The sequence below is a fragment of the Dermacentor variabilis genome, unplaced genomic scaffold, assembly GCF_050947875.1.
Source record: "Dermacentor variabilis isolate Ectoservices unplaced genomic scaffold, ASM5094787v1 scaffold_12, whole genome shotgun sequence".
Taxonomy (NCBI): Eukaryota; Metazoa; Arthropoda; class Arachnida; order Ixodida; family Ixodidae; genus Dermacentor; species Dermacentor variabilis.
In genome coordinates this window covers 5,440,679-5,448,030 of record NW_027460280.1, presented here as the reverse complement: position 1 = coordinate 5,448,030, position 7,352 = coordinate 5,440,679, and the positions used below count along the sequence as shown (strand labels likewise).

The 7,352-nt window shown below is 44.2% G+C and overlaps 1 long non-coding RNA gene across 1 annotated transcript in view; it reads left to right on the top strand.

The window, feature by feature from the left end:
* The first annotated feature begins 3,394 nt into the window (after positions 1-3,394).
* The window catches only part of LOC142566384 (uncharacterized), a 158,433-nt gene continuing 154,475 nt past the window's right edge, over positions 3,395-7,352 (top strand). The window contains exon 1 of the long non-coding RNA XR_012825047.1: positions 3,395-3,526. This is a non-coding gene — a long non-coding RNA (uncharacterized LOC142566384). The remainder of the gene's footprint in view (positions 3,527-7,352) is intronic.

Genomic DNA, 7,352 nt, shown 5'->3' with positions numbered 1-7,352 from the left:
GCTCGGCCTGGCGGCTTGTTTATATTGCGGCCTATAATTATCATTCCCTGTTGCCGTACCGCGATAATTGCCTTGCCTGCTAGTGTGCAGACTTTCTTCGAAATTTGCGGCTAACTCTGCTACGTCTTTGGCTTTCAACCAGCCCTTTACTTCCTGCTGGATGACCAGTGAGTGGAGATCATTTGGCATTAACTGCTTTAGCCTGTCAGCTATCAGCAATTCCTGCAGACTGTCAAACGACAGCACCTCTACTTCTGAGGTACTACGTGAACATTGTCTCCAGGCGAGCCGCAACTTGGCTCCAAGACTCATCTGCTTCCTTCTTGACTTCGAGAAACATTCTGCGGTATTCACTTGGAGTCATCCGCAGTTCTTTCAACACTTTAGATTTTAGGTCTGTGTAAGCCATTACACCAGCCTCCGATTGATTGGCAACGAATGTTCGCATCTTCTCATTTAATAATGGTAATATAATAGTGCCCTTTATTTCCTCAGGTATACTTAATGCCGCAAGAAGAGCGTCCACGTTCTTTAACCAGGCGGGAATCATTGGCTCATTAGTGGGCTTCGGGGCAAGGACTGCTTTCAACTCTTTCGCGTATCGTGCCATTCCGGTGTGCTGAATTCCTGTTCTCCGGTTCCTCTGACGAGGCACGCGACGACCTCATCTTCTCGAGCTCTAGCTTGAGCTTTAACGCCTCTATCTCTAGCATCAATTCGCTGGTGCGATGCGATTCACTCACACTATCACCTTCCATTGCGTTTCCATCTGAATCCACCATCTCCCAGAGTGTGCCTGAACGCAAGTGCATTCAGTGAAAGGTACCTCGAAAGGGCACAAAATGAGCCTCACCTTGTCGTGATGCGTCGCCCGGTGCTGATGTCAGCTGTGTCAGTCTTGTCTCCCAGGTTAGTCGTGGCGTAGTCCTTCGGTGCTCCCAGTGCTCCAGCAGATCACCCCTGGCGTTGCCTTGCTCAGTCGCGTCGACGTTCCTTGCTGCCTTGCTCCTGATGCAGAACACAGCACCTCCTTTGTCGCTCAACGAAGTCCTTCGGGTCTGCCCTCGTTCCTTGACGCGTAGCAGCTCTCGTCCCGCTCAACTCCTGTCGAGCAGATGTCGTCTGGCATGCTCGTACGGGATGCCAGTACTGCTTCCCACAGCGTACCAGCAGGTCCAAGTTGCAGCGAGCGTCCAGTCAGCTTCACCGGACTTAAGCACCTTCCTCGCTGCGGGCTGTCCGATCCTAGGGTCGACTGCGCCAGTTAATTTTCTTTCCCTTGTCCTCTCTTAGCTTCAACGCTAGTCAAGGAGGGAAGGTGATGAAGGTCCGAAGTCGGCGCCCCTCGATGATTCGAGTGCGCGGTGGCAGCGCGAAGGAAGAGCCGTTGTCCGACGAAGTGACGTTTTATTCAAACGCCGAAGCGTCTGTCCGGGTCCAAGGCCGAAGCTCCGCTCTCTTTTTCACACAACCAAACATGACTTTTTAAGCCCTCAGTTGTACAAAGGATTCGCAAACCAGCCAATCACACATGCGAGTTCACATCATTGTAACCAATAGCACAACCACTTTCGTGCCGCACACGGCATTGGTGGAAACAGTGGCACTCTTTAGAACACGCCGGCGGATAGGCTTTCTCAAAGACACGTGCCACCTCCCTCTCCCCTACGTTGGGCTGCGAGTATCGGCCCCTGATGTCTTCCCTCTGTTCACCTGCCACCGGCCGCCATACAAGCTGCCGAGAATGTTCCGTGAAATCGCGGATTATTAACTCCATATCCGCCGGACAGCGGGCTACCCTGCTACTACTGAGAAATCTGTCTCCCGTGCAGCTGTGTGCCGGCTAAGTGATAAAGTTACCGCCATTTTCACGGGAATCCTTAGCAGGGGCACGCGGATGCCAAACATCATAGCGGCTGGGCAGGGTCGCGTTGCCCAAATTCCGTGACGGCACATTTGGGGAGCGCGTGGGCATTAGCGGTGGCGGTGACCTGAAGCACCCCTTCTTTCAGCTTCACGCTCTTCTCCCCGAACGCTCCCCTTCAGGTTTGCATCTCCCCTTGTAGCCTTTTGTTCCGAGCGGGGGCGCAGTTCTAGTGCCTTTTCTACGGTGCAGCCACTAATCCGCTTTCTCTTCACGCGTGAGTGCTGCCCGCGTCCCCTCTTCGCGGAACCCATATGCGTGCCTCATTTCCGGTTATTGGCCGATACAGCAGGTGTGGGTTCGTCCTACGCTTTGCTGTAGTCGCCTAAACTTGGCCACATAATAACAGCGAGGTCAAGTCCCTGATCTCAAACTGACTGATGAGCAAAACGAGAACAAGGTGAAAGCGGGAGCGAACGTTTTCACAAGTGGATTCTTCAAGGCTTTAAAGAAGACAAGTCCACTTGTTGAAGCGCTGGCTCCTGCTTTCACCTTGTTCTCGTTTTTCTCATAGTCTTGAATTTCCATCTCCCGTAGTCCCCGTGTTCTTCTTGCAAGACTGAGCATTTCTTCGCATCTGTCACATTCTGCATGTGTCAGGCTAAGGAGCTGGGTGCACAACTACACGGAATTCTCATTATAAGTGTCATTCAGTCGTTGAGGCAGAAAACACACTTCGCTGTAAGCAGTATTTTGTTTAATGTAGAAAGTCCTAAGTCATTGTAAGGCGAGAAATATATTCAAGTTGCATGTGAACTCATAAAACCTAACTTCAAATGAAGCCACACTCAATTCTAGCGACATGACAGTATTGTATTTGGCGCATGGAAAAGCAGTCACCCACCGTGGTTGATCAGTGGCTATGTTGTTAGGCTGCTGAGCACGAGGTCGCGGAATCGAATGCCGGCCACGGCGGCCGCATTTCGATGGAGGCTAAATGCGAAAACACCTGTGTACTTAGGTTTAGGTGCACGTTCAAAAACCCCAGGTGGTCGAAATTTCCGGAGTCCTCCACTACGACGTGCCTCATAATCAGAAAGTGGTTTTGGCACGTAAAACCCTACAATTTAATTTAATTTTTAAAAGCACAGTGAGGTGCTGCACATTTAATTTATGAAAGTTTCAAGAAATGATTTTAGTTGTCAATAGTTTAGGTTTCTTTACGAACGACGTGAATTTCTTTGTCACCATTCTGTTTCTAAGCAAGCAAAGTTCACATCTTCGGCATTAAGGATATTAATAAAGTAATTTTGCTACAGTGTTTCGTTCTTTGACCTTTCCAGGATTTGACACTTAGTGGAGTCCTGTGCCACATTGAATAAATTTAAATGGTCATGCTGTGAAGCTGTACCCGCGGAAAGTTGGAATAAACAAGACAAATACATAAATCGATTTCACTATAACGAGAGCATATTGCATGCCACGCTCTTGCACGTGGAAGTTGCTTTTTAAAACTTGTTCTCGCTGTTTGTTGCTTTTACAGGCTTCATGTGTCGCAAATTTCCTGGTACCAACATGCCCTACGTAAAGAACTCTGGCCTCGCTTCTCGCATGGGATCAATAGCCTCTGAAGAGCCCAAGTTGGAAAGCTCAAACCAAAACGTAAGTGTTGTACTTTTGCACCTTTCGGCATTTTTATATTCGTTTATCTTTATGTTAGTCTCCTGAAGCACCCAATTCGGATTTCTCAAACGAGCATACAAATGTTGTGCCTTTCTACGCCTTGACATTTTTATGTTAATTTTATTCATGTTAATTATGCTAGTCTCCTGTGAAGCCCACGTTGAATTGCTCAATCCAGAATACGAGTGGTGTGCTTTCTTATATTTCACTACATTTTTATGATAGGTTTTGATACTGTTTCAGCAAGGATAGTGTTTCCTTATATTTTTTAAGTACCTTGAGTCATTTCATGCCAAACCACCGGATTTTGTCAAGAACTGTTCCATTTTATTGAACTACTAAAGCGCCAAAGAGACGACACAAGCCTGCTCCAGAAGATAAAAGATAAAGCAAGAAAAACACGCAAGAACAATCCAGGAGATTAAGATCCGTTGTCATACCGTACTCTCACCGTGTAGCTCACAGCCTGAAAAATGTCGCGAGTAAATTCAAAGTCACGGTTGTTTTCTCAGCCCCATGAAAACCTGCTACATTGTGCGCTCGCGTTACCAACCAAAAAACATAACGCGCGACCTGCGGAACCCAGCATACCGATCCACTTGTCAGTTGCAAGGAACGGATGGTTTGTCAAATTCCGCGCTCATGCAAAAAACTTTACATTGGACAAACGGGGCGATGTTTAAATGAAAGGTTAAATATGAACGCTCATAGGAAAAAGGAACTGGTTTCAATATGGCCATCCATTGCAAAGAGTGCGGGTGCAAGCCTCGCCTACGAGATACCATTGTTCTGGACAGAAGTCGAGACAGCGTTGCCCGTGACCTGAGGGAAACCTTCCACATTAAAGGAAGGGCCTGGAATGCGTCAGCGAACCATCAAAAATTGTCTATAAAAGTGATATGTCATTTTTATAAGCCCTTAGTTAGAATTGAGCACGTTGCTGCGCCGCCTGTTGTTGGTGAAAAATCTTAATAATAATTTTTTAATGGTTTACTCTCTTACGGCGGTGTTTTGTGTATCGCGTAACCATTTTAATTTGTGGTCTTTTGGCCCTTTACAGCACGTGTCATTGTCGCGATCGTCATCTTTTACAATCATTTTATCACCTTTTGCCTGGTTACCATGTGATTTTTGACAACGTGTGAGTCGCGCTGCCAGATTTGCGTATATGTTGTGTGTTTCTGACAATAAAGCATCAGATGTTAGTAAGCGCTCGTCCGTGTCTCTTGTGTCGCCTTTTTGGCGCTTTAGCACTTCAATAACATGCATCAACTAGCCCAACAAAAAGTTCTGCTGGAATTGTTACATTCAGGGCAAATCATTTCAACTTTGCTCGATATTGAAAAGTAGGTACAATGAGAAAATTTTTTAAATAATTTGCTTTCATACATACACCTGAGTCATTCTAGGGCAACCAACCAGCGTTTTTTGACAATCACAAATATAGTTAAAAAAATTTAGATGTTTGTTGAAGCTCCGAGCTCTTCCTACCCATTTGCTTTCCTTCGTAAAAATTTTCTTGAATTTTGGCAAAATTGATTGTTCTTGCCCAACTAAGCTAAAGGGCACTGATACACGTTTCTTTTGAAAGGGAAATTGTGTAATCCAGATATTCAAACGGTGATCAGTCAAGGGATTGAAGTGTTGTAACAATTTCGATGGGAGTGAATTGCGAAAACACCCGTGTACTTAGATTTAGGTGCATGTTAAAGAACCCCAGGTGGTCGAAATTTCCGGAGTCCCCGACTACGACGTGCCTCATAAAGCAGAGAGTGGTTTTGGCACGTAAAACCCCACAATTTAATTTGAAGTGGTGTGACTGCCAAAATTGCAAAGTTTGAATTCGTTACTTCGAACGCCTGGAAGTACAGAAGGCACTGATCCACGTTTCTTTTCAAAGGAAAATTGTATGATCCGGATATTCACATTGTGTTAATGTGAAGAGACTGAAGTGGTGTGACTGCCAAAATTTGCAAAGATCGAATTTGTTTCTTCGAACGTAGGGAAATATAGAAGACACAATATATATATATATATATATATATATATATATATATATATATAAACGAGAAGAAAGGAGGTTAACCGAGGGGCCCGATTTTGATTAGTCATATCATGAAAAGCCAACACTGACACCAAGGACAACATAAGGGAAATTACTTCTGCCTAATAAATGAAATGAAGAAACGATAAAGTAATGGAAATTAAAGTGGATGTAAAAACAACTTGCCGCAGGTGGGAACCGAACCCACAACCTTTGCATTTCGCGTGCGATGCTCTACCAATTGAGCTAGCGCGGCGCTGTTTCCCCATCCACTTTCTTGGGTACTTATGTGTACTAGTAGAACCTTGGGAACACTCCCAAGGTTCTACTGATATTTTATGTGCAATGGCTGTATGGTTTACCCGGCACACACTAAGCACAAACCTTGTCGCGTTAGAGCACGCATATTTTGGCAATAAAATGCAGACCCCAACACCGCTTCTCTGTCATATGAGATGCAGACGAAACCAGATTTGTCGTCTGCATTCCCGGCTGGCAAGCTTGTGCGCACATCTGAGGAAAGTTAGTGCTGACAAAAGTTCAAAAAATATTTTTTAGCATTTAAACATAATGCCTTCTTTTTTAACTGCACGTATGCATAGCAGGTATGTAGAGCTATCCAATAATGTATCACATATTTCTTGGCCGACTACCAAAGCTGTTTTCACGTTGAACATTAGGCTTCTTGCAAAAGATTAGAACTTTACAGTTTATTAACAGGTGATCATATGAACCTTGAGAGCTTAAAATATTTGTCTGCTATACTGCGTCACCCGGGCTACCATTCTGTATTTAATTTCTGTCCTTTGAATTTTTTGTTACGAAAAGAATCAACATCTCGCAATTTTACTCACTTTTGCCGGTGCCAAAAGCACTTAAAGTAGTAAAATATTTGAAAAACGGGCTATTTTGGCAGTAGCATCTCTTCACCGTATTTCCATGCACACCATTTGGAGGCCCTGATTAATACAATGCGCATTTGAAAAAGACTTGATTGCTGTCCTCTGGCTGAGCTGAGTTGGAAAACTAAACTGTTACCAAAATACTACAAAATATCTGGCAAAAATAAACAAAAGTGGGCAAGGAGTTTTGCACTCTAGTAAACACATGGCAATGTTTTCAGCTATATCTGTGGTGTCGAATAAACTGGTCGATTCGGCATAGAATCGGACAACTGCAAGTGCATCTGTGCCATTGTGAGAGTTGTTCCGTAAAAACTGCATTTTACATAACTTCGTAAAAATTGTTAATTGCTATCTAAAATACGTGAGTAAGAATTCATAGGTATAACTCGGCTTAAATCTAAAATGCAACAAAAAATCTCCAGTAATGGCAATGATGTGCCTTTCAGGTTTGCATGAAGCGAGATTTTTCTGTGAATCCTTTCGTTATTTTTTGTGGTAGTGAACAAAATTTAAATGGGACTCACACAAGGAGTTACTTTGTAGTATTCCATCATATCACTAATAGCTGTCCGCTTTTATATATAAAAATCTGAAGAAGTCAATATGAATAAGTCGCTTGATATGGAATTACCTGTGCAGGAGCGTTATCATGGCAGAAAACTCATCTGGATCATGCAACAGCAATGCAGTAAAATAAACTGCTCCCATAAGCGTCACGTATTCCGATTGCCATGTTTCAAAGGTAGATAAGGTTTACTGAAATTGGCATACACCAGTCAACCAACAAATAAGGATTGTACAGAGTGATCTTTTTTCAGTTTTACAGATTTTTTGAACGTTTCCAGTGCCAGTTAGC